At 49.0% G+C, this 27,963-nt stretch overlaps 1 protein-coding gene across 5 annotated transcripts in view; it reads right to left on the reverse strand.

The window, feature by feature from the left end:
* The window catches only part of LITAF (lipopolysaccharide induced TNF factor), a 39,426-nt gene extending 12,198 nt beyond the window's left edge, over nucleotides 1-27,228 (reverse strand). Inside the window, exon 1 of one of the 5 annotated variants that reach the window (XM_003808274.7) lies at nucleotides 26,787-27,228. The gene's annotated coding sequence lies outside the window, so the exon portion shown is untranslated. Of the gene's footprint in view, nucleotides 1-23,639; nucleotides 23,778-25,591; nucleotides 25,659-26,331; nucleotides 26,482-26,596; nucleotides 26,697-26,786 lie in introns of those variants that run through there. The other 4 variants (XM_003808273.6, XM_034939794.3, XM_057299955.2 and 1 more) reach the window with 4 other exon arrangements.
* Between the last annotated feature and the right edge of the window lie 735 nt (nucleotides 27,229-27,963).

Here is a 27,963-nt window from a genome sequence, read left to right on the forward strand (position 1 = left end):
ACTTGAACGCGGGAGGTGGAGGTTGCAGGGAGCTGAGATTGCGCCATTGTACTCTAGCCTGGGCAACAGAGTGAGACTCTGTCTCAAAAATCAATAAATAAATACATTAAATGTGGCGGCCAGGCACGGTGACTCATGCCTGTAATCCCAGCACTTTGGGAGGCTGAGATGGGTGGATCATTTGAGGTAAGGAGTTCAAGACCAGCCTGGCCAACATGGTGAAACCCCATCTCTACTAAAAATACAGAAATTAGCCAGGTATGGTGGCGTGCGCCTGTAATCCCAGCACTTAACCTGGGAGGCAGAGGTTGCAGCGAGCTGAGATCACACCACTGCACTCCAGCCTGGGCCACAGAGCGAGATTCCATCTCAAAAAAAAAAAAATGTAGCTACTAAAAAATTTTAAATGATGTAATGAAGCTTGCTTTCTGCTCCTAATACACAGCAAAGCTGTGAGCCATGGGAGTCACAGAAGGTTATAGAGAAGGGGAAAGGCCCAACCCCAGAAAAGACAGATGAGACAGAAGGTCTGTAAGAGGAGCAAGAAGCAAAGTATAGAAGGCCACAGAAGCAGGAGGGCAGGGTGGGGCTGTAATGAGATCGCAGGAGGTGTTTGTGAAAACAGGCTCTGGTTTAACACTGAGACTGATGGTGTAAAGTGGTTTGAGGCGTGTTGCTAGTTTCCTCTGACATACAGGAACAGAAACGCAGCAGTCCCAGCTTGCCCCTAAAGTCAGCTGACATCCCTCCCAGATGACCCCGGGAACCCCTGACATCTGCTTCTGGCTTTGTTGAAACTTCCAGCAAAGGGAACCACAGGGCACCCTGGGGGTCTGGAGTGACCTACATCTGGGTTGAACGTCGAGGACTCGCCATCACAGCCCCAGACCCACCTCCATGATTTATGATGAAAACTGACTCGTATAAAAACTTACAAGACCAGAAAAAGCCAGTGTGTACAGAAATCCTCAAGGAGCATGGTTGGTTGTGATTGCCAATGGAATGCTTTGAGGGAAAACAAGGCCTGGGGCATCCTAAACCTCCAAGAGGCAATGGCTGAATTCAGCAGCGGCGCAATTCCTGCAAAAACCACGGCCTCTCCTCCCAAAGTGAGGAAACTGCATCTTTACAGAGTCAACATACAGGTGTGGGGGATGGGAGGACGGGAGCTTTCTTTTGACGACCTTTAAAAGATGGGTGGGCCCCAGTTTCTCGTTCTGGAAATTAAGGCCTCGGCCACCGCCTCTCCCCCTTTATTGAGACCATCTTTCATGTGGTAACATCTTATCTTCTGGGATTTCGAGACACTGCCTCTTCTGAGCATTGCTTTGAGATCAAACAGCCACACAAACACATTTATAATTCTGAAAAGAACAAGAGCAACAGGCCAGAATAGTAAAAAAGACTCATAACCGCTGGTTTGGAAGTTTTCTAAATAAATTCCACAGTCTTCCCTCCCTCAGGCCCCAAGGCCAGGAAATGCCACCACGGTTAGTCTCATTTTGTTTCCCTTGTTTTGCGCCTTCATTTCAATTTGGCTTATCTCCTGCGATAAGAGGCCCACCCACCAACCATCCCTCTCCTCATCACCCCCCCCATCCCCTCCTTATCACCCCCCCAACTACGAAACTCTTAGAACAGCAATTAGTCCCCCTCACCCTAAACTCACACACACACTCTCCACAATGTCTTTTTTTAAAAAAGAGGAAAAGAGAGAAAGAAAGAGAGAAACAGGGTCTCACTCTATTGCCCAGGCTGGAGTACAGCGGCATGATCATAGCTCACCACAGCCTGAAACTCGTAGACTCAAACAATCCTCCTGTCTCAGCCTCTGGAGTAGGTGGGACTACAGGTGTGTGTCACCATACCTGGCTATAACTTCTTAATTTTTCTTAGAGACAGGGTCTTGCTATGCTGCCCAGGATGGTCATAAACTCCTGGACTCAAGTGATCCTCCTGCCTCAGCCTCTCAAAGTGCTGGGATTACAGGCATGAGCCACCGTGCCCTGCCTCTCCACACTGTGAACCTGGGAGATGGAGGCTGCAGTGAGCCGAGATCGTGTCACTGCACTCCAGCCTGGGCGACTGAGCGAGACTCCGTCTCAAAAAAAAAAAAAAAAGGAAGAAAAGAAATTCGAATACTTTTTGAACAAAGGGCCTCGCGTTTCCATGCTGCACTGGAGCCCAGAAATTAAGTAGCCAAATGTGACCGGTGGTGACAGAAAAGGAAAAGGAGGCATTCCTGATCCATGGAGAATTTGGATCTGACATGCCCAGCTGTGGAATCACTTTCACATCTATAAATATGCCACTTGGGATATCTTGGGGTCCCTTTTAGCCAAAAGTTTTCCTCATTCTACCTCTCAACAATTTGCTCAACGAAAGGTATTCTTGCCCAGGCATGTTGGATCACGTCTGTAATCCCAGCACTTTGGGAGGCCGACATGGGCAGATCACTTGAGCCCAAGAGTTTGAGACCAGTCTGGGAAACAAATTCAGACCATGTCTCTACAAATGGTACAAAAATTAGCCGGGCGTTATGGCAGATGCCTGTGGTCCTGGCTGCTCTGGAGGCTAAGGTAGGAGGATCACTTGAGCCCAAGAGTTTGAGACTGCAATAAGCTAGGATCACGCCACTGCTCTCCAGCCTGGGTGACAGAGCAAGACCTTGTCTCAAAACAAAAGAAAAAAAAATAGAGTCACAAAAGCATATATAAAGACAATCTTTAAAAATTTTTTTTTAATTAAAAAATATATATTAGCCAGACATGGTTGCACAAACTTGTAGTCCCAGCTATTCAGGAAGCTGAGGTCGGAGGATTTGCTCGAGCCTGGGAGCTTGAGGTTACAGTGAGCTGTGATCACACCACTGCACTCCAGCCTGGGTGACAGAGTGAGACCATATCTCTACACAAAAAAATTATAATAATAATAATTTTTTTTTTTTTAGTCAGAGTCTCACTCTGTCGCCTAGGCTGGAACGCAGTGGCGTGATCTTGGCTCATGGCAACCTCCGCCTCCCAGGCTCAAGCAATTCTCGTGCCTCAGCCTCCCGAGTAGCTGGGATGACAGGCGCCTGCCAACACGCCCAGCTAATTTTTGTATTTTTTAGTAGAGACAGGGTTTCACCATGTTGGCCAGGCTGGTCTCAAACTCCCAACCTCAGATGATCAGCCCGCCTTGGCCTCCCAGAGTGCTGGGATTACAGGCGTGAGTCACCACGCCTGGCCAGAAATTTTTAAAAAACAGAAAAATCATGAAAGGAAGATACACCCTCAGTGGAAGCAACACATTTGAACTCTGGAGGGATCACCTCTCTTTCTGCCTCCCTAATACATGAAAGTGCGTTTACTGTGCACTTTCATGCCACATACTTGATGCCATGCAAAAAATACCTGCCAATGATGGGTTCCAACTCATTCTGTCACTGGGCACCTTGCAATTCAAGGTGACCTGCTTCTTAGTAAACAGGCAATAGAACGTTAATGATCAGCCGAGGATGGAAAGTCACAAAGCTCAGCCCTCTCATATTGAGAAGAAAAACAATGAAATTCTGAGAGAGCTCAGAATTTCCCTGGAGGCAGGGTGCCCAAAGCTGCATATTTACTGCTTCAAGCCCTTAGCAAAAGACAAAGGGTTGGGGTGGGGGGCGTGCTTATCAACCCAGAGAGCATCTCCATCTCAGTTTTGCTTGTGTTTTTGTTTGAGACAGAGTCTCACTCTGTTACCCAGGCTGGAGTGTAGTGGCATGATTTCAGCTCACTGCAACCTCTGCCTCCCAGGTTCAAACAATTGTCCTGCCGCAGCCTCCCGAGAAGCTGGGATTACAGGCACGTGCCACTAAACCCAGCTAATTTTTTTGTATTTTTACTAGAGACAGGGGTTTCACCATGTTCGCCAGGCTGCTCTCGAACTCCTGACCTCAAGTGATCCACTCACCTCAGCCTCCCAAAATGCTACGGTTACAGGTGTGAGCCACCGCGCCCGGCCTCAGTTTTGTTAAAAGTGGAGGCAAAAAACCCAGAAACCCGCAGGGAGAAGCCACAGTGTCAGACCCAGCGATCATCCGCGCCCTTAACTGATATTAATGCACCGATCTGGAATCCTCGGGACGTGGAAATAAACTCCACGAGGGACCTCACTTTCAGCAACAGATCTGCTTCTAAACAATTCAGCCTCAACAGCCTCAGAATTCTCTGGAATAGGCCAGTGCAAGCTGCTACTTCAGGCACTCACAAGGTCCTGGGTGTCATCCTACTCCTTGCGCACCCAAAACAGGGGTTCATTCAACATTTGCACAATCAAACCTGCAGGTCAAAAGGTACAGTGTTCTAGCTAGAATCTTGAATTTTTTTTTTTTTTAATGGGGAGATCACAGGGGAGTGCAATGGATAAGCCTCACCCTGGGAAAACCACGTTCATGATTATGGTATCGCTCCTGCTAACTAAGTATGACCTTGAATCCTAAATGCAAAGGAAAAGATCAGACTTCGGGAAGCCCGGGGTGGCCAGCCTAGCAGTTTTATCACTGATCATTCCGGCTCCACGACAGCCCTGGAATGAACCTCGAAAGCACAAAAGGCTACAGATCAAATGATTCCACTGAGATGAAATGCCCAGAATAGGTGAATTCATAGAGATACAAAGCACATCACTGGTGGCCAGGGATGGGTGTACAGCAGTGGGAGGAAATGGGTATGGGGTTCTTTTGGGGATGATGAAAATGTTCTGGAACCAGATGGAAGTTGATGGTTGCACAATGCTATGAACTTACTAAATGCACTGAATTATCTTTTTTTTTTTTTTTTTTTTGGAGACAGAGTCTTGCTCTGTCGCTCAGGCTGGAGTACAGAACTTACTAAATGCCACTGAATTATCTTTTTTTTTTTTTTTTGAGACAGATTCTCGCTCCGTCGCTCAGGCTGGAGTACAGTGGCACAATCTTGGCTCGCTGCAACCTCTGCCTCCCAGGCTCAAGCAATTCTCCTGCCTTAGCCTCCCTAATAGCTGGGATTACAGGTGCCTGCCACCACACCCGGCTAATTTTTATATTTTTAGTAGAGACGGGGTTTCACCATGTTGACCAGGCTGGGCTCGAACTCCTAACCTCAAGTGATCCACCTGCCTCAGCCTCCCAAAGTGCTAGGATTACAGGCATGGGCCACCGCGCCTGGCCTTGAATTACTCACTTTTAAATGGTTATCTTTATGTGACTTTCTCTTCACTAAAAAGCAGGATAGGGGTGGGGAGGAGACATTGCTGGAAATCTCTAATCTCACTATCCCAAGCCAAGGCCTTAAAACTGAGCCTCTAAGTTGGCCGCTGGTCTTGGTTCAGTCCATCCCGGGCCCGTTTGTTTAAAATCAAGCCACGTGGGTCTTTCTGACACCCCTCATTGTGCTCTTGACTAGCGCGACTCCCTGCTCCGGGTTTGTGAGGACTGAGAAGATTCCCAGGATGCACTGGTGCCCCTACCAACCACACAGTCTCTCGTGGCATCTCCCGCCACACCTGCCTTGCTTGGATGTTCCCAAACATGTCACAGGCATGCTCTTTCTTCCGTCTGCCTCCTTCCTGATGGGTCTGGCAAATTCCGCTTATCATATCCCAGCTTGCGTGTCACCTCCTCCAAGAAGCCCTCTCTGGCTTGCCCCCGGGAGAATTCATTCCTCCTGGAGCCTCTCTATATGGTGCTGAGGTCAAGGGCACAGACTCTGGAGCTAGACCCCCTGGGTTCCTCAAGGCGCCCCATGCCCCAGGGCATGACTTTAGTGCCTCAGGTTTCCCATCTGTAAAATGGGCACACTGATAGTTTCTTCCTCATAAGGCTCTTGAGAGGATTAAATGAATCCATTTGCAAAAAAGGACCAGAGCAACTTGGAGCACATAAGCACTCGGTATGTGTCAGCTGTTATTAACTCATGTTTGTTTGCTGTATTTGTCATAAGGCAGTTTTCTTCACTTGTCTATCTTCCTATCTGGTCATAGACCCCATAAGAGCAGGAACTGACACTAAAATCTGCATCCCAGCACCTAGAAAGAGGGCCAAAACGTTATGGGTGCTTCATAGGGTGACCCAATGTCCCAGTCTCCCTTGGACAGAGGGGTTTTTCCCTGGATGCAGGACTTTTGGTGCTAAATCTAGGAAAGTCTCAGGCAAACTGGGACAAGTTGGTCACTCTGGTACTTCAACAGTTTGTAGAAAGCAATACCTAGGTATGAAAAAAGGACACCAAGATCCATCTGGAAAGGCATGAAGATTTGGGAGCAGGCCAGACGTGGTGGCTCACGCCTGAAATCCCAACACTTTGGGAGGCCAAGGCAGAAGGATCGCTTGAGCCTAGAAGTTCGAGACCGGCCCGGGCAACATAGTGAAATGCCATCTCTACTAACAATCAAACAAATTAGCTCGGCGTGATGGCACATGTCTATAGTCCCAGCTACTCGGGAGGCTGAGATAGGAGGATCCCTCGATCACTTGAGCCCAGGAGGTTGAGGCTGCAGTAAGCTATAATAGTGCCACTGCAATTCAGCCTGGGCAGGGGTAGGGGGGCGCATGGACAGAGGAAGACTCTACCTTGGGTTAAAAAAAAAAAAGATTTAGGAGTAGACATGAAACAGCAGGAAGGGCTTACTCCAATAGCCCTAACATAAAATCTGAGAAAACGACGTTTGTAAAGGAAGATGTTTATGTAATGGCAAGCCTCCATATAGATGGTCTCACAGTTCAGCTCAAGGTAACACGAGGATTTATGGTGCAGATGCCAGCACATCACCAAATATGCTCAAGAACTGGAATCCGTGAATTGAGCCTGGAGTCCTTCATTTCCTCCGGGATTCCTGGGGGCAGTGTATTGTTTCTCAACAGGGCACCCTAGGATGTCCAGGCAGGAGGAGATCAAGTCGGGATAAAACATGGGTGGACAGGCTGGGCGCAGTGGCTCACGCCTGTAATCCCAGCACTTTGGGAGGCCGAGGCAGGCGGATTACCTGAGGTCAGGAGTTTGAGACCAGCCTGGCCAACATGGCAAAACCTCGTCTCTACTAAAAGTACAAAAATTAGCCAGGCGTGGTGGCACACGCCTGTAATCCTAGCTACTCGGGAGGCTGAGGCAGGAGAATTGCTTGAGCCCAGGAGATGGAGATTGCAGTGAGCTGAGATCGTGCCACTGCACTCCAGCCTGGGCAACAGAGCAAGACTCTGTCTTGAAAAAAAAAACACAAAACAAAACAACAACAAAAACATGGGTGGACAGAGGTTGAAAGGGAAGTGTAGGGGCGTGTACACATGGACAAAATGAAGTCAGAAAGAAAAACTGCTGCAGTCTCCAAACCTCAAGACTGGTTGGTTCATTTTTTTCTCCTTGGTGGAAGTTTATGGCACTGCTAGAATCATCACTCAGCGGAGGAGACCCCTTGTTTGGGCCAGCATCCATTCCAGTTCTGATTCCAGCTATGGAAAGATGTCAAGAGGGTAGTTCCAGGCCGGGCATGGTGGCTCACGCCTGTAATCCCAGCATTTTGGGAGGCCGAGGTGGGCGGATCACTGGAGGTCAGGAGTTCAAGACCAGCCTAGCCAACATGGTGAAACCCGGCTCTAATAAATACACAAAAATTAGCCAGGTGTGGTGACGCACCCCTGTAATCCCAGCTATGTGGGTGACTGAGGCAGGAGAAGTGCTTCAACCCAGGAGGCGGAGGTTGCAGTGAGCTGAGATCATGCCACTGTGCTCCAGCCTGGGCAACAGAGCGAGACTCTGTCTCAAAAAATAAAGACGGTAGTTCCAGCAGGGCACAGTGACTCACACCTGTAATCCCAGCACTTTGGAAGCCCAAGGCGGGAGGATGGCATGAGCCCAGGAGTTCGAGACCAGCCTGGGCAACACAATGAGACCCCATCTCTACAAAAAAGACAAAAATTAGCCAGGAGTGGTGGTATGCACCTGCAGTCCAAGCTACTTAAGAAGCTCAGTGGGGAGGATCACCTGAGCCTGGGAGGCAGCGGTTGCAGTGAGCCATGTTTGCACCACTGCACTCCAGCCTGGGCAACAGAGCAAGACCCTGTCTCGAAAAAAAAAAAAAAGAAAAGAGAGAGGGTAGTTCTTACCACTGTATTATCCATTCAGAACCTTGAGTCATGAGCAGGCTCCCCAATGTCCCCACCCCATCAAATTCAGAAATACTTGTCACTCCACGCTCATCACCTGGTCCTTGGGGTAGCCCTAAAGCCACTTGTTCAATGGGGACAAGGTGTCATCCATTCCCCAGAAATGACACTGGCTTTCTTCATGGGTATCAAGCAGATTCTGAGTCTCTAACTTGCTGGTACCCCAAGATGTCACAACGTCAACAGTTCCAGCCAACAGGTGTGGAGAAGAAAGGGGACATCGAGTTGCTACCGTGTAAGTGCTCCACCTTCAGTGCTTGCTTGTGGCACTGAAGGTACACCCTTGTTTTTTTTTTTTTTTTTTTTTTTTGAGATAGAGTCTCATTCTGTTGCCCAGGCTGGAATGCAGTGCCACGACCTCGGCTCACTGCAACCTCCACCTCCCGGGTTCAAGCGATTCTCTCACGTCAGCTTCCTGAGTAGCTGGGACTACAGGCATGCGCCACCAAGCCCAGCTAATTTTTGTATTTTTAGTAGAGACAGGGTTTCACCATATTGGCCAACCTGGTCTCCAACTCCTGACCTCAAGTGATCCACCCGCTTCAGCCTCCCAGAGTGCTGGGATTACAGGCATGAGCCACTGTGTTCAGCCTGACACCACTGTCAAAGGAGTCTCAGGGCCTTTTTCCTCCCTGACCCCATCCCTCTCTGGTGAAATGGCCAACAGGCAGACAGGGCCCAAAAGGGAAGGAGGAGTAGGACGGATAGTGCCCAAGGCTGAGAACTGCCCTTGAGCAGCTGAACAGGACGCGGGGGCTTCCGAGCAGAATCCCATCAGAAATTGGCCTGGTGGGAAAACTGAGGCCACTAAGCTCAGAGATGATACAGGCTGGACATCTCTGCCTGGTGCCCAAGATAAATTTCTGTTTTTGAGAAGGAGTCTCACTCTATTGCACAGGCTAGAGTACAGTGGCACCTGCATAGCTCACCACAGGCTCCAACTCCTGGGCCCAAGTGATCCTCCCACCTCAGCCTCCCAAGTACCTGGGATTACAGGCACATGCCACCATGCCTGGCTAATTTTTAATTTTTTTTGTAGAGATGAGGTCTCGCCATGTTGCCCAGGCTGGTCTCGAACTCCTGGCCTCAAGTGATCCTCTTGCCTTGGCCTCTCAAAGTGCTGGGATTAAATCAAGATAACTTAACATGTGGAAATTTCAGAAACACCTCTCTGTGTCCCCCTGTTATTTACAAGAGTCACAGAGTCACTCATAGCTCAGGGAGAGTAGGAATGGTGTGGACTACGGCCTGGCCAACTGAACACCCAACTGTTACTCAGAGTGAAGAGAAGACACAGATGATGGTGAACAGGCAGGGCATGAAGAGGGAAATAAAAAGGGCTAAAAGAAAGGTAAGACAATGGGGCCAAGCGTGGTGGCTCACGCCTGTAATCCCAGCACTTTGGGAGACAGAGGCAGGTGGATCACTTGAGGTCAGAAGTTCAAGACCAGCCTGGCCAACATGGCAAAACTCTTGTCTTTACTAAAAATATAAAAATTAGCCAGGTGTGGTGGTGCTTGAATGTAATTCCAGCTACTTGGGAGGCTGAGGCAGAATTGCTTGAACCTGGGAAGCGGAGATGGCAGTGAGACGAGACGCACTGCTGCACTCCCGCCTGGGCCACAGAGCGAGACTTTGCCTCAAAAAAAAAAAAAAAAAAAAAAAAAAAAGTTAAAATGGCAGAATTTTAAGGCAGGTCAAACCTTTAAGAGCAGAAACTCTAAGACCCAGCCTCCTTGGTTCAAATCCCAACTCTGCCACTTCTAGGGTGTGCAAACGGGGGTGAGTTGCCAAATTTCTCTCAGGTTTCCTCATCTGGAAAATGGGCCAACAATAGTACTTACACTTCAGAGGGCTGCTGTGAGAATGTAGTGAGCAAAATACACCGGAACATTGGGTAAGCAGGTTACTATTATATCAACACACAGCTGTCATTACAGAGGAGAGTAAAACCCAGGGAGGGGGTGACTTTCCCACAGTCACAGGGGGGCTTCACTGCGAGAGGCAGGAGGACCCAGGCACAGACCTCATCCCACCACAGGGACCTGTTCTGTACCCAGTACCTCCACGGCTTCACAGGTAGACATTCACTTGTTTGGCTAAATCCCCTACAGTCTGACCTTCCCACCCCTACCCGCAGTGTGGGCGACAGAATAATGCTCCCCAAAATTGTTCACAGCCTAATCCCTGGAAGCTCTGAATATGTGACCTTAAGTGGTAAAGAGAGACTTTGTGTATGTGATTAAGAATCTTGAGATGAGGGTGTTATTCTGGATTAACCAGGTAGGCCCGGTGTAATCACAAAGGTCCTTATAAGAGAAAGGTAGAGGAGTTCGAGACCAGCCCTGGCCACATAGAGAGACCACATCACTACAAAAACTACGAAAATTATCAAGGTGTGATAGCGCACATGTATCATCCCAGCTACTTGGGAGGCTGAGGTGGAAGGAGGTTGGGGGGTGGGGTCTGGGGGGTTGAGGCTGCAGTGAGCCACAGCTGCACCACTACACTCCAGCCTGGGCAACACAGCAAGACCTCTGTTGGGTTTAAATGTAGAAAAAGGAAGCTGTTGGCTTTGAAGGAGGAGGAAGGAGCCACAAATTAAGAAATGCAGGCGGCCTCTGGAAGCTGGGAAAGGCAAGACCATGGATTTTCCCCAGGAGCCTCCAGGAGCACAGTCCAGCTGACAGTGCTATTTTTTGTGTGTTGTTGAGTCCAAGTCTCACTCTGTCGCCCAGGCTGGAGTGTAGTAGTGCGATCTCAGCTCACTGCAACCTCCGCCTCCCGGGTTCAAGCGATTCTCCTGCCCCAGCCTTCTGAGTAGCTGGGATTACAGGCACCCAACACCATACCTGGCTAATTTTTGTATTTTAGTAGAGATGGAGTTTCACTATGATGGCCAGGCTGGTCTCAAACTCTTAACCTCAGGTGATTCGCCTGCCTCGGCCTCCCAAAGTGGTGGGATTACAGGCATGAGCCACTGCGCCCAGTCGACACATTGCATTTAATCTGAGGAAGCCCACTGCAGACTTCAGGCTCCAGAACTGGAAGATACTACATTCACGTTACCTAAGCCACTGAGTTCAGGGTAATGCGTTAGAAAACTTATCCATCCACCCTCATAGCTGGGTTGCCCAGATTCCCCACTGGCCCTGCAGATTCTCAACGGGCACTCTTCCCCCTCCCACAGCAGGGGGCACCAGGCAGAGGTCAGACCCCCTCAACCTCCCACCTTAACCCCCAGGCATCTGTCTGCCCGCCCTGGGCTCAGAAGCAGCCCTCCTCCTCTGGTTCAAACTTCAATCTGGTGAATGTGGCCATCTCTAGGTGGGAGCGGGCCCTGTGGTCTCTGGGAGGGACTGTGCTCAGACAATGTCCCCTCTTGCCAATCACGCCCTCTCGGCTGGCTCTTTTCCTGAGGTCTCCTAAATGGTTTAATCTTTCCAAGCACGGTGGCTCATGCCTGTAGTCCCAGCACTTTGGGAGGTGAGGCGGGGAGATCACTTGAATCCAGGAGTTCAAGACCAGCCTGAGCAAAATGGCAAAACTCTGTCTCTTTTTTTCATTAGCCAGGCGTGGTGGTGCGCACCTGTAGTCCCAGCTACTCACAGGGCTGAGGTGGGAGAATCACTTGAGCCCAGGAGTTTAGAGGCTGCAGTGAGCTGTGATCACGCCACTGCACTCCTGCCTGGGTGAAAGAGCAAGACCCTATCTCAAAATAAATAAATAAACAAACAAACAAATAAACAGATCAAAACAAAATCCCCCTCCTGCCTTAGCCTGGGTCCTCAGCCCCTCCAGTGACCTGCCTCTCCTCCAAATCCACCTTCCACGTCAAGACACTTCGTGTTCCTTTCCTGCTCCCCAGGTACGCAGGGTCTGCACGAAGCCCTTGTGGTTCCCCCCACCCCTCAACCTCAAACGCATCAAGCTGACCACAGCCCTCCCCTAGACAACACCCCGAGTCCTCATGCATGAGATGATGCTCCAGTCCTCCTCAAAAGCAGGGAGATGCAGCTAAAACCACACAGAGACAGATGATCGGGCTGAATATCGTCAGCGAGAAGTCACATGACATCATACACCAGCGAGAAGTCACATGACATCACACACCTGCTGACGGGACATCACACACCTGCTGACGGGACATCACACACCTGCTGACGGGACATCACACACCTGCTGACTGACAGGATGAGGTGAGAAGGGCCTCTGTGGCCTTCCTCCCCTAAACCCGCAGCCCCACGTAGTCATGAGAAAACCGGCCACAGGGCATCAGGCCGGCACTCCTCAAAACTGTCAAAGTTACGGAAAACAGGAAAGTCCAAGAAACTGTCAGAGACCAGAGGACAATGAATAGAGAGGTGACAACTGAATACGACGTAGAACCCCGGCACAGAAAAGCCTTAGTTGGAAAAACTGGTGATGTCCAAATAAAGCCTGGAGTTTGGTAAACAGTAACGCAGCGGTGTCAGAGAAGCAGTTGTGGCCAGTGTCGCATAGGGAAGATGCTGGGTGACAGTAAATGGGAGCTCTCTGTATTAATTGTACCAATTTTCTCCACATCTCAAGCTCTTTTTTTTTTTTTTTTTTTTTTGAGACAGGGTCTCACTCTGTCAACCAAGCTGGCATGCAGTGGCGCAATCTCAGCTCACTGCAACCTCCGCCTCCCAGGTTCAAGCAATTCTCATGCCTCAGCACCCTGAGTAGCTGGAACTACAGGCGTGTGCCACCACGCCTGGCTAACTTTTTGTATTTTTGGTAGAGATGGGGTCTCACTATGTTGCCCAGGCTGGTCCCAAACTCCTGACCTCAAGCGATCCGCCTGCCTCGGCCTCTGAAAGCCCAGGGGTTACAGGAGTGAGCCACTGCACCCGGCCATAAAAGATTTTTTTTAAACCCCATAACCGATGCCATGATATCATGATATCATTTTTCACCCATCCACCAGGCAAAGAGCAAAATGTTGGTAACACAAACACAGAGCTAGCCTGGGTATGGATAAACTGAGGCTCCTGAAACAGAAATGGCCAACCAAATTTAACATGAACAAGTCCAGCAACTCTTCCTCTAGAAATGTGTGCTGGCAATAACCCCCACATGTGGCTGAAATGACAAAATGACAAGCACATGGAGTATTCACTACAGCGTTGCTGGTAACAGCAGAAGCCTAGTCCGCCAGCAAGGCAAGGGTACCAATCAGGGATGGTCCCTCCCCACAAGGTACTGAAACGAGGAAGAGTTTTATTTGGGGAAATGCAATCACCACCAAGATATACTATCATGTTTAATGAGGCAGGAGAGTGTTTGTAGTGTGCCACCATTTGTGTATGCTGAGAGAAGAAGATATCTTTTTTTTTTTTTTAGGAGTCTTGCTCTGTTGCCCAGATCGGAGTGCAGTGGCGCGATCTCGACTCACTGCAACCTCCGCTTCTCAGGTTCAAGCACCTCTCCTGCCTCAGCCTCCCAAATAGCTGGGATTACAGGCGCCCACCACCACACCCAGCTAATTTTTGTCTTTTTAGTAGAGACAGGGTTTCACCACGTTGGCCAGGCTGGTCTCAAACTCCTGACCTCAAGTGATCCTTCCAACTTGGCCTCCCAAAGTGCTGGGATTACAGGCATGAGCCACGGTGCCTGGCGTTTTTTTGTTTTTTTTTAAAGACAGGTTCTCACTGGGTTGCCCAGGCTGGAGTGCAGTGGCATGATCATAGCTCATTGCAGCCTGGAGCTCCCAGGCTCAAGCGATCCTCCTGCCTCAGCTTCCAGAGCAGCTAGGACTACAGGTGTGCACCACCACACCTAGCTAATTTTTTTTATCTTTTGTAGAGACGGGGTCTCACTATGTTGACCAAGCTTGTCTCAAACTCCTGGGCTCAAGCAATCCTCCCACCTTGGCCTCTCAAAGCGCTGGGATTACAGGCATGAGCCATCATGCCCGGCCTAGTATTTCTTTATATAATATGCATAAAATGCCTCCAAAGGCAAACATAAGAAACTTAACGGTCGGTGTTTGTCGGGAGGGGAACCAGGTGGACTAGGGGATGGGGTGTGACAAACACTGGTCACTTTTACACCCTTGCTGGTCTTTTGTATGTTGAGCCATAGTAATATTACATATTTACAAAATACATACTTTTTTAATTAAAAAAGAAAGTCTCCTCTGCAAACCTGTCTCTGCCCTCCCCAGGCCTCCATCCCGGGTCCTTCCCGCCTCTGGGTGAAGGTGATGTCATCACAGCCCTTTGTGTTCCTGCCCAGCACCTGGCCCTGGGACCTTCCCTGTTTGCAGAGTGATTAAAGCTTCTAATTATTTCTATTTGGTAAGAAGACGTTCCCTTTACCACTCCCACTATATCAACCCCAAAATTTGCACTAACAACATCCTATTTGTCAATATAAAGTTTTTTTTTTTCTCTTTTTTGAGACAGAGTCTCATTCTGTGGCCCAGGCTGGAATGCAGTGGCGTGACCTTGGCTCACTGCAACCTCTGCCTCCCAGGTTCAAGCGATTCTCCTGCCTCAGCCTCCCAAATAGCTGGGATTACAGGTGCATGCCACCACGCTCAGCTCATTTTTTTATTTTTAGTAGAGACAGGGTTTCACCATGTTGGCCAGGCTGGTCTCGAACTCCTGACCTCAAGTGATCCGCCCACCTCGGCCTCCCAAAGTGCTGGCATTACAGGCGTGAGCCACTGCACCCAGCCTAAAGTTCTTTTTTTTTTCATGTTGCACTATGATCCAGTTTTCCTCCAGGGGGTTCTAAACACCAATGGTGGACAAAGGATTGGGAGATGTGGACCCTCCCTTGCCGGCCTTATGGGACCCATATAGGGAGGCAAAGTCAACCAACAGGGGCAGTTGTGGGAGAGATATGAAGGGGAGACTGGGTATAGTTTCTTTTTTTGTTTTGGGAGGGGTACGGTTCCTAGGAGCGAGTGGAGGATCTGGGGACAAGGGCAAGGGGGCAGATCTGGGTACAGCGGGGACAGACACCCAGAAGCCATGTACCTGTGTCCCGTGGGGCAGGTGAGCAGTGCGGGGCCAGGAGAGTGAGGTCGTGTTACAGGAGCCTTCACACCACAAGGTGGGCACCAGCGCCTGGGTTTATGGGGGACCCCACCAAAGGGGCTTCTATTTCAAAAACCAGCAGTCCAAGAACAACTTGAAAACCCCCAGAGGGATTCAACTCCTGCCAAGAAGGAGAGTTCAGAGTCTAAAAATAAGCTTCAAAACCGAGAATACCAAGAGAACCACCCACCGCAGAAGCCATCCCAACAACTCGCCGTCAGCGTAAACACACATCAAAGGTCTCACGGCCCACGGCCAAGGGTGTCTTCTCCCGAGAACACAAAAAACCAAGTTGAAACACAGCAGAAACCCCAGTCTCCATAGCTTCTGGTGTTGCTTCATTCTGACCCATAGCCTCTGTAAACATTCCCCCGAAAAAAGTATCTTAACCTTTTTCTTTTCTTTTTTCTTTCTTAAAATGAACTTTGTTTTACAATCGGGGTCTCGCTGTGTTGCCAAGGCTGCAGTGCAGTGGTGCAATCATAGCTTACTACAGCCTTGAACTCCTGGGTTCGAGTGATCCTCCCACTTCAGCCTCTCGAGCAGCTGGGACTCCGGGCACACGCCACCATGATTAGCTAGTTTTTTTAATTTTTAATTTTTTGTAGAGACGGGGTCTCACTATGTTGCCCAGGCTGGCCTCAAGTGATCCTCCCAAAGCATTGCGATTACAGGCATAAGCCACTGCACTCAGCCTTAATCTTTTTCTAAAATCGATCCCAGCTGGGCACGGTGGCTCATGCCTGTAATTCCAGTGCTTTGGGAGGCCGAGGCGGGTGAATCACTTGAGGTCAGGAGTTTGAGACCAGCCTGGCCAACATGGTGAAACCCCATCTCTACTAAAAATCCAAAAATTAGCTGGGCAAGGTGGTGCATGCCTGTAGTCCCAGTTACTCCAGAGGCTAAGGCATGATAATTGCTTGAACCTGGGAGGTGGAGGTTGCAGTGAGCTGAGATCGCACCACTGCACTCCAGCCTAGGCAACAGAGCAAGACACTGTCTCAAAATAAATAAATAAGTAAATAAATAAATAAATTCCCATATTCCCCTCTCCTTTCTTACAATCTGCAAAAAAAAAAAAAAAAAAAAAAAAGACAGAGAGAAAGAGAAAAAGAGAAAGGAAAGGAAAAATGCTTGTGTCCACATGTGTGGTTCTACACGGTCCCAGGCTGCCAACAGTCCAACATGGGGCTGACGGCGGCTCCATCCCACCAACACAATTTGCTGCTTCAAAGCCTCTGAGGACTTGGACACCAGCAGAACCCAGTGTGCAAGGACTCTGTGTAAAGTAAGAGTTCATAGTTGCCGTGGGCGCCTCCTCTGAGTGAGGTAAACAGGCTTGGGCATCTGCTTTGATGATAAATATATACCTTATTTGGGAGTCTTCTATTTGCTTACTTCCTTTGTTCTGGCCAAATTCCAGATGACTGCAGGTAGTCTAACTGTCTTTGAAAATTCCAGAAAACAGCAATCTTGCCTTTAGCAAGACTTACGGATAATGTGGGAACAGGGTGGTGGTGGACATTGCCTGTCACGTGCTTTTCATGCCTGTTTCACATCCCCTGGCTGACACCACATGATCTAGCCCTTGATGGCATATGTCTTCCTCCTGCATCCTAATTGCTTCCTGTCTGCAAGTTAGCTTCTGTTAATATTTCCCTAACTGGACCATATTACGTTACTCTCTGCCCACCCCAGGGGAAGGGATGTGATCTATATTTCCCCACCAGGCCTTGAGAAAGCCAAGTGCATCTGACATCCTTGCACAGCTGAGGTCTCCTGTGCCCACATGGCACATCTATCCCATCTATGACAGGGTATCTACGGCATCAGCTCATTAGAAGTGTCTATTTTTTTTTTTTTTTTTTTTTTGAGACGGAGTCTCCCTCTGTTGCCCAGGCTGGAGTGCAGTGGCACGATCTCGGCTCACTGCAACCTCCACCTCCCAGGTTCAAGCAATTGTCCTGCCTCAGCCTCCCGAGTAGCTGAGATTACAGGCACCCACCACCACGCCCGGCTAGTTTTTGGACTTTTAGTAGAGATGAGGTTTCACCATGCTGGCCAGGTTGGTCTCGAACTCATGACCTCACGTGATCCACCCACCTCAGCCTCCCGAAGTGCTGGAATTACAGGTGTAATCCACCACACCCGGCCAGAAGTGTCTATTTTTTAAACAAGAAAAGACAAATCTTCCTCACTGACAAATTCCAAATAGTATGAGTAGATACTCCCCCTCCAGGGGATGCACTTTTATTTTATTTTCTTTTTTGGAGACAGGGTCTCACTCTGTCACCCAGGCTGGAGTACAGTGGCACCATCATAGCTTACTATGGCCTCAGCCTCCTGGGCTCAAGCGATCCTCCTCCCTCAGCCTCTCGAGTAGTTGTGACTGCAGGTGTGCATCAACAAGCCCAGCTAATTTTCTATTTTTTGTAGAGATGGGGTCTTGCTCATTCCACTATTTCCAGGCTAGCATGCAGTGGCTTGATCGTAACTCACTGCAGCCTTCAACTCCTGGGCTCAAGTGATCCTCCCACCTCAGCCTCCTGAGTAGCTGGGGCTACAGGTGTGCACCACCACACTCAGCGATTTTTTTTTTTAACTTTCCATAGAGATGGGGGTCTCAATATGTTGCTCAGGCCGGTCTTAAATTCGTGGGTTCAAGTAATCCACCCGCCTCAGCCTCCAAAAGTGCTGGGATTACAGGCATGAGCCATGGCACCTGGCAGGAGGTGGAACTTAATCTCTCCCTTTCCTCTCCTGTGTGTGGGCTGGACTCCTTGACTCTCTTTCAAAGAACAGAGTCGCCAGGCGTGGTGGCTCATGCCTGTAATCCCGGCACTTTGGGAGGCCAAGGCGGGTGGATCACCTGAGGTCGGGAGTTCGAGACCAGCCTGGCCAACATGGGGAAACATGTCTATATACAGGCACATGCCTGTAATCCCAGCTACTCAGGAGGCTGAGGCAGGAGAATTGCTTGAACCCAGGAGGCAGAGGTTGTAGCGAGCCAAGATCGCACCATTGCACCCTAGCCTGGGCAACAAGAGCAAAACTCCGTCTATGAAAAGGGAAAGAGAGTAAACTACAAGCGAGAAAATCTGGCAAATATCTCCTTTTCACTCTCTCTCTTGATATTAATTAACATCAGGAATACTTTACTCTCTCCCTTGATATTAACATTTGCAATGTCATGTGCATATCATGTGCCCTCTGATGTGACAGGATGAGAAGAACACTTCACCTCCGTGGTCTTCTCCTCCCAGAACCCACAACCCCACTGTAATCATGAGAAAAATATCAGACAACCCTGATTTGAGGGAAATTCTACAGAATCCCTCATCTTCAAAAAGTATCTAGGTTATGAAAAACAAAGCAAGACTGAGAAACTAACATAGCCAGGGTGGCTGAGGAGACAAGATGACTAAATGCAATGTGGGGCCGGGCACAGTGGCTCATGCCTGTAATCCCAGCACTTTGGGAGGCCGAGGCGGGTGGGTCACCTGAGGTCGGGAGTTCGAGACCAGCCTGGCCAACATGGGGAAACCCCATCTCTACTAAAAATACAAAAATTAGCTGGGTGTGGTGGTGCGTGCCTATAATCCCAGCTACTCGGGAGGCTGAGGCAGGAGAGTTGCTTGAACCCGGGAGGCCAAGCTTGTAGTTAGCTGAGATTGTGCCATTGCACTGCAGCCTGGGCAACAAGAACAAAACTCTGTCTCAAAAAAATAAAAATAAAATATATCAATGCAATGTGGTACCCTGGGTTAGGACCCTGGCCCAGAAAAAAAGGACATCAGTGGGAGAACTGGGAACTCCAAATAAAGTCTGGAGTTTGGTGAACAATAACATACTCTCATCAGTTTCTTGGTTTGACAAACATACTGTGTGATGTAAGATGTTAATAATGGAGAGAACCAGGAACTGGGTGAGGAACTCCCTGTACTAACTTCACAACTTTCTTGCAAATCAAAAATTATGCCAAAATTAAAAGTTTATTTAAATACTTTCAGGGATCACACTTATAAATGAGTCGGATAGGTGATGGGGCTCAGGACACACTACCCCAAAATATGACTGTAGCAGACTAGAATATGTCACCTCAGGATCTATTTCTTTGGCATATTTTGAGCTGATTATTCTGAGAAACTGCAGACACAGGAGCAGCTCTGAAAAGCTGTCCTTTGATACAATAAATTGAAATCTACAGGTTGATTATCCCAAATGTGAAAATCCAAAATCTGAAACTTTTTGAACACAGACATGATGCTCAAAGGAAATGCTTATTGGAGCATTCTGGATTTTGGATTTTTGGATTAGAGATGCTGAACCAGTAAGTAGAATGCAGTATTTCAAAATCTGAAAAAAAGATCCAAAATCTGAAACACTTCCAGTCCCAAGCATTTCAGAGAAGAGATACTTGATCTGTGTAAAGGAAAGTGACTATCATAGGACCCTCATCAACCAGTGAAGTTTTTTTTTTTTTTTGAGACGAAGTCTCATTCTGTGGCCCAGGCTGGAGTACAGTGGTGTGATCTCAGCTCACTGCAACCTCTGCCTCCTAGGTTCAAGCGATTCTCCTGCCTCAGCCTCCTGAGTAGCTGGGATTACAGATGCCCACCACCACACCCGGCTAATTTTTGTATTTTTAGTAGAGACGGGGTTTCACCATGTTGGCTAGGCTGTTCTTGAACTCCTGACCTCATGATCCACCCACCTTGGCCTCCCAAAGTGCTGGGATTACAGGCGTGAGCCACCGTGCCCGGCTGGAAGATCTTAACTTAGGAGAGGAGACTGAAGGTCGACACCTGGTCACAAGCCATCACCTGCTCTTCTGAGGCTACTCTGAGACAACTTTCATCATTCAAGGGGCTTTTTATCTGCATTAACAAGGCAACCTTTGTTCACCATACATTTCCTCCCCTTACCCTTCTATAACCTATCACCACCTGCCTCCAGGAGCCCCAAGCCCCTATTCCTTTTTCTTTTTTATTTTGAGACAGGGTCTTGGTCCGTCACTCAGGCGGGAGTGCGGTGGCACTATCTCGGCTCACTGCAGCCTCGACCACTCAGGCTCAAGCGATCCTCTTGCCTCAGCCTCCAGAGTGACTGGGACCACAGGTATGAGCCACCATGCCAGACTAATTTTTGTATTTTCTGTAGAGACAGGGCTTTGCCATGTTGCCCAGGCTGGTCTTGATCTCCTGGGCTCAAGCGATCCTCCTGCCTTGTCCTCCCAGAGTGCTGGGATTACAGGCATGAGCCACCACGCCCAGCCGCTTATTCCTTTTTTGTAGCTCAGGCACACTACATAAACTTCAATTATCTGACCTTGTTTTGAGTTTCACTTTCTGTGGGACTCCCACATTTATGCATGGAATAAATTTGTATGTATTTTCATCCGTTAATCTATCATCAGTTTATTTCATAGACTCAATTATGGTACCTTCAGAAGGCAGAAAGAAAGTCTTCTCTCTCCCCTACATAGGCCAAGAGTAAGAAAAACTATAAGGTGAAATGGAATAGGCAGGTCTTACCCCAAAGCACTCAAGTTGAATTTAAAAAAACAAAATTTGAGTGCTTTGGGGTGAGGCTCATGCCTGTAATGGCAATACTTTGAGAGGCCAAGATGGATGGATCACTTCACTCCAAGAGTTTGAGACCAGCCTGGGTAACATGGCGAAACCCTGTCTCTACAAAAAAAAACCACTAAAATTAGTGTGGTGGCTGAGGTGGAAGGATGGCTTGAGCTCGAGAGGGAGGTTGAGGCTGCATGGAGCTGTGATCACGCCACTGTACTCCAGCCTGGCCAACAGAACAAGGCCCTATCTCAAAAAATATATAAGTAAATAAAGTATATTTTGGTTAAATGCCAAAGATTAAGTGGGGGGTAAAGGAGAGTTTCTGACACTTCTAACTGATGAGGTGAAAAATAAAAAATAAAATAAAATAAAAAGATACCTAGAATTTCAGCAAAAGAACAGGTTTTAAAGGAATCTCCCAAACTCTGCCCAGCTGAATGCATATTTACACCTGACCACAAGTCCTCACTCCCCTCGAAAGCTATTTCACAGCTTCCACAAAGGAAGGACAACAAAATTGAGCTCACAGAAGTAGAGAAAAGAACTGTGGTTGCTAGAGGTTACAAAGGGGAGGGGAAGAGAGGCTAGAGAGAGGTTGGTTAATAGGTACAAAGTTACAGTTCAATGGGAGGAATAAGTTCTACTGTTCTGTAGAACTGTAGGGCGAATATGGTTAACAATTATTCAGTGTATATTTTCAAATAGCTAGAAGAGAGAATTCTGAATGCTCACAACACAAAGAAATGATAAATGTTTGAGGTGATGAACATGCCAATTACTCTTTGATCAATTACACACTGGAGACATGTAAGAAAATATCACTCTTTATCCCATAAATGTGTATGATTATTATGTGTCAACTAAAAATAAAAGAGAAAATGGTCAATGGCTTTTTAAAGGGTTTGAAAACAAGAGCAAGATATAGTGAAATATCTATTTCACTCACAACGGAAAAAAAAAAAAAAAAAAAAAAGAACTCCCCACAAAGCTTTAGCCACATGTGGGTGGTAAACTCTTCTAAAAATATATCCTCAAGCTGAGCATAGAACTGTTTTCTACATTTGGGTATCAGATCAACACATAAAAGGGCAAGGCCTTCAGAAAGATAAAGCGGCTTTTTAACTACCAACTTAATCCTCGAAGATCAATTCTTCCAGGAAGAAAAAGGAGAAATATTCAATTCTACTCTGGTCTCCATCTCCCAGCCCCCAGAAAAGAAACACTAAGCTAGGCCCATGAATATGTATATCGCAGAAATGACCCCAGAATAAAAAAGGGATTCCTTAGGCAAAAGAAGGGCACTCACATGCAAATTGTCAGGTCTCCTAAGAAAATAGCCTAGTTTGTAAACAAGAAAGAGAACCAGCTGCGAGGGTCAAAAAGGTCTGGTCTTTTAGGGTCTCTGGAGAAAAACGTTATTTCCAATAATGGCAGCACAGTGGATCCTGACTATAATCAACTTTCAGGAACTATCCAAATTGTACACTTATTAAATTGAATATTGCTTAAAATTCTTAAACTAAGGAGGGTCACCTGGCAGGTTTTAAGCTACAATAATTCTGCAATATGGTTTTTGTTGTCATGGAATTTAACCTGTCTATCATTCCTGAAAATGCTCAAGGTGAATGGTGCGTCTTAAGCCATAAATGGTTAAGCAGGAAGGTAGACAAAAGGGGAAACCCGGACCTCCAGCTCTTTGGGAAAGGAAGCGAGAAATTGGCCTTTGGTTATTTGATCCCAAACAAATTCCAGTTTCAGTAGACCTCAGTAAAAGTACAGAAGCTCAGAGTGAAATATTTCAGAGAAATGTGTGCCAATTCCATCTTCTGAGTTCAGGCTGTTTCTGCAGGGCGGTATGTCCCACAAGTCAAAGATAAAGTTACCACAATCTTAAAGCCAGGTTCAAGCATGGCGTAATGACAAATCACAGTGATTTGTGGAATGGAAAATGCTTCCATCGGGGAGTTGGGCTGCTCCCCCACAATCAGAGTGGGCAGTTTTCCTCTGGACTCCTGGTGAAACCACATCCCTAGTTTCCACATGAATGACAGTTTTTCATCAAACAGTGCAAGGAGATCATTAATAAGACTGAGACTGCATTAGGATACAAAATTGTATGAACGCTGATGACAATTTCATAGAAAACAGGCACAAAGACAAAAGACAGAAGCCGCCCGATAAGGACAGCCAGTGGTAGTTGTTTCGTTCTATGAGATTATGCCTTTCTTCTTTATCTTCCACACTTTAATATTTTTTAATAAAAAATTTCAAACTATCAGTGCATCATCTAGGAATAACCTCATGGATTCAAGTTTAAGGCAAGTCATCAGTAAGCTCTTAAACTTACCTGAGGCACACTGTCAATTAAATCTAAGGCTCCATGAGCTAAATAGCTTAAATTCTCCAACATTATTTTCTCTGAAGCCTCCAGCTTTGGATCCTGGTATATAAACTCCTACCTACTACGAGGTGAGCAGAGAATTACCATCACATAGACACCCTCCAGAATGGTTCCTTTCTTGTGTCCATGCCTTAAGCTCTATGAAATTACACAATTCTTCTACGGAAATAACCTGCAGCCAAGGGACAACTTCATTAGCTACAAAGCTGTTGTCACCTGTGTCCAGAGTGTCAATCAATACAGGCTCAAACAACAAGATGAAATTATGAGGACCCTGGAAAATGCCACTTGACCTCAAATAACAATTCTTAGGCAAGTAAACATCGATCAAATTCAGAACAGACCATGGGTGGCCAAACAGACCCGGGAGACGTCAAAAACGTGTGTGCTAAAGAAACACAGAACTAAGGAAGTCTATTTACCTGATAGACCGCCTCACCCACGGGGCTATTTTCACTGCTGTAAAAGCGAAAACAAATAGAGGACAAGTCACAGTGCCAAGAATACAGGACTTCCTCTTGCAGATCCTCTTTTTTCCACCCTCACTGTAGCTCTGGTGAAATTCCTATTCAGTGGGAGAAGTTTAAGTCACAAAACGGCACCAGCCCATTCTCAAAGTGCTATTATATACCTCTGAGCAGTGAGGATGGGTAACGTCAGCAAAATATGCACTGTTTATTTTCTTGAAAATTAACTTGGGCTGGAAACGCCTTCCAGCTCCTTCCTCTCAGTGGATTTTCCATTTACTGTCTTCAACCACCTGGGCTTGTCTGTACCTCCTCCACAGCTCTACTGAGACCCTCCTGTTTGTCTGAACTATGTCCTCATGTTCCTTCTGCCACATGTGCTCAGGCCTCAGTTTTTCCATGAAACTTTCTCTAACTTAGCTGCCTCCTTTCCACTGTTCTCAAGCCCTTTCTGGAGTTACAAGGGCATTAGCAAGCACCAGCTTTTTCGCCGGTGTGTATTTCTACTTTCTACCCATTGCGTAAACCCCTCAGGACCAGGAGCCATTCTTCTGCATCCTTTACACGGCAAGGGTAGCGCTTTATTTCTCAACAGCCCGCCCATAAAAGGAACGGAAGTAACAAAGGGAAATGTATTCCCCAAAGACAGTGAATTACACTTCAATCTACTATTTTAGAGACTTAAGAAATGGGCCGGGTGAGGTAGTTCACACCTGTAATCCCAGCATTTTGGGAGGCCAAGGCAGGTGGATCACTAGAGGTCAGAAGTTCGAAAACAGCCTGGCCAACATGGCAAAACCCTGTCTCTACTAAAAATGCAAAAATTACCTAAGCATGGTGGCACCCAACTGTAATCCCAGCTACTTGGGAGGTTGAGACACTAGAATTGCTTGAACTCAGGCAGGAGGTTGAGGTGGGGTGGGGAGGGTTAGAGGTTGCAGTGAGCCGAGATCGCACCACTGCACTCCAGCCTAGGCGACAGTGAGACTCTGTCTCAAAAAAAAAAAAAAGAAAGAAATTGATCCTACGTCTTAGATCAATCACCCAGTCACTTAATCTGTGAAAACATTACAAGATACTTTCTCAAATGTGAATAAATGCATCAATTATTCATGCCTTAAAGTAACAGGAAAGAGGGAGATGGGCCTCCCTCATGGTAGATTACCATTAAATGTTTCTTAGAGAGTTTGGTGCACATTTAGTTCCCAGAGCAAGGGCTGGTGGAGAAGAAAGCCAAGTGCAATATGGGTGTTACTCTATGCCAGGTAAAGCAAGTCACACGCCATCTAGATCCTGCTCCAACTGATAAAACCAAAACACTGGTGGAATTCCAGATACCAGCCTGCACTTCTCTCTGTAGGCATCTGGGTTAGTCCTAAATAGGAAGTCCTAAAAAGAGTCACTCTGAGAAGGCAGGGGGTGAGAGGGCAGATGAGGCAGCCAAGCACACATTAAGGCAAATCATGGCTTTCCTAAAGAGGACCCCAAGCTGGGCTTCAGACAGTCTTTGAACCAGCACCAGTGCACCAGGCCAAGGAGAGGGAGGCATCCTCTTTGGGAAGATTGGTAGGAGCTTGGAAGACCCCGTGGTTTCCACAAACTGTAGATTTCCCAGTGACCACTGCTCAGTCCAACAGCCAGTGACATCAGCTCCACTGTCGGGAAGTAGAAAACCAGTGAAGGTCCAACTAGCCTGGTCCCTGAAGCATGACTGGCCCTTCCAGAACACACACCTTTCCCCTATCACCTCCTCTCCCTGACCCCGAAGAGCTTCGGGCACACCACCAACTGACCACCTATCCACAGTGACCTGCAAACCAGAGCGGGGAGGGTATTTGCCTAGCTTGGCAGGGAGGGGCGAGATCCACTTCTGCCACCAGTCGCCAGCTGGTCCCACCAGCACCTACCCGGCACCGGCGGTGGACGGTGAGCGGCGTCTGGGCCCAGAGCTGGGTGCCATCAGCAGTAAGAGGACCCCTGCGCTCGCGGGGTGCCCACCTTACCCCGCGGGGAGGGGTCAGGCCTAGGGGCCACGGCCCGCTTCGCTCTCTGATTTTCACCTTCCCAGGGTCTCCCAGGGGCCTCGGGTGTCCTTCCCGGATCTTGCGCGAAGTCGCGGGGGCAGGGAGAGAAACGCGGGTACCCGCGCCCCTAGAAGTCAAATGTTTGGCAAATAGCATTTGGGAATTCGTTGGGGTTTTTTTGTTTGTTTTGGTTTTGTTTCTGAACCCCCGGGGGATATTTCTGGAAATCTCAACCTGAGTCACTAGAGAGAATCGCGCCTTTTTCTAAAAAGCCCAGGGGCCGTCCTCTCCGGGGAGGGGGACGCGGCGGGCCGCGAAGGGCGCTCGTTCGGGTGGGGGCCGGACGACCCCGCCACGCGCGATCGGGCCACTCTGGGACGCAGGAGCTGAACCCAACCGGAGACGCGGCCGGGACCAGCGCTAGGAGGCCGGACCCCGCCCCGGCCAGGCCCCCACGCCCTCCGCCGCGCCTCGATGCCCGCGACCCGACCCGCGCCCCCTGGCATCCCAGGAGGCCCCAGCCAAGGGCTCAGTGCCCGGGGCCCCCAGCAGGTGCTGGCGCCACCGGCCCCCCGCTGTCTCCCGCTGGTCCCCGCGCCCCGGCGTCCCCGCGCCGCACTCACCGCCGCCCGCACCGCCTGTCGAGCCGGGAGGTCTGAGCTGGCCTCTCGGGCGCCCCGAGAAAAGGGCCGGGCGGCGGGGACGGGGGCGGGGGCTGGACCCGCCGGGGCGGAGCGCGGCCGGCTTGGGCTTCCGGCTTCTCCCGCCCCCGCGGCCCGCACCTGGGCCCCAGGCGAGACCACCGCCGGTTCCCCGCCTCACTCTGATCGCCCCCAGGCTCCATCCCACACCCCGCTCGCTCGCCACCCCAGAGCTCCCCAGGCTTACCCCCGAGACGCCTGGCGCGGACCTGGTGTCTCCCCCACTCTCCTATCCTGCCCCTGCCTCTCGGTGCCAGCCCCCCCCCCCGTCCGCCCCCGACAGCCTGACCCTCCCTCCTGATTTGCCGCTCGCGGCTCTCCCCACTTTCCCCCCTCCCCCCGCCGCTCCACCACTTCCAGGCGGCGGGACCACCAACCTCGACCCCGGACCCGCGCTGGGGCGCTCCCGGCCCTCTGGAGGGCGGCCCTTCTCTTCCTGTAACTCTACAGACGCGTCCGGACAGACCAAGACACTCTCTGTGCCTTCGGGCAAGTTACCCATCCTCTCTGAGCTCGGCTTCCTGTCTGCAAAATGGGCACAATAGCGGTCCTGTCTCCTAAGACCGACTGGGAGTGAACTGGGAAGATGGTAAAGTTTTTAGCACAGGATAGGTATTAGGTAAGGCTTATCAGCTGCCTCTCCGCTTTGTGCCCCCAGGGTGGTCCGTGCCCCCAGGTAGGCCTTTCTCAGCCATCACTGAAAGCAAGCTCTGGAAATCAGTAGCTCCTATTTCCACATCCGCCCCTAAATGGGTACCATCTGCCCGTCTGCTTGGAGCCCCATCGGCCGGCTGCAGTGATAACAGCAGCAGCCTGGATCCAGCAGGCTCTCTGGGAAATCATCAGAGGGAATTAAGAAGCATGCCTGGCTTTCAGAGTACACAGAGTCAGGAGATGGGCAGAACCATGATGTGGCCATCCACAAACAAACGCCATTTGGACAGGGAGCTTCCGAGCCCCATGCTGGCAAAGACCTGGATCTTAGAACCCTCCGGTGCCCAAATCCCATGCCTTTACCCGAGGTCCTAAAGATAGTGAGGCCCAGATAGGGAGTGTGGCTTGTCCCGGGTCCCTCAGCAAAGTGTCCCCAGCCCCAAGTTCTTGCCACCTTGCGCCATGTCCACTGACGGGCCACCCTCAGCCGTGGACGAGTTACCAAGTTGGAAGGGATTTCAAAGTTCTCCCAAGCATAGGAGGTTCCCATGTAGATGTTATTAGTGTGGGCAACATTGTACTGCTTTTAAAATATGAAGGGGGCGGGTGCAGTGGCTCTTGCCTATAGTCTCAGGAGGCCATGGCCAGAGGATCTCTTGAGCCCAGCAGTTCAAGGCCAGGCTGGACAACATAGTGAGACTCCATCTCTATAAAAATTTTTTTAATTAAAAGAATAATAATAAAGTGGTGGAGTGGTGGCATGTGCCAGCTACTCCGGAGGCTGAGGTGGGAGGATTCCTTGACCTCCGGAGGTTGAGGCTGTAGTGAGCTATAATCGAGCCACTGCACTGTAGCAAGCAAGCAACAAAGAAAGAAAGAGGGAAAGAGGGAAAAGAGAAA

This window comes from Pan paniscus, chromosome 18 (assembly GCF_029289425.2).
Source record: "Pan paniscus chromosome 18, NHGRI_mPanPan1-v2.0_pri, whole genome shotgun sequence".
Taxonomy (NCBI): Eukaryota; Metazoa; Chordata; class Mammalia; order Primates; family Hominidae; genus Pan; species Pan paniscus.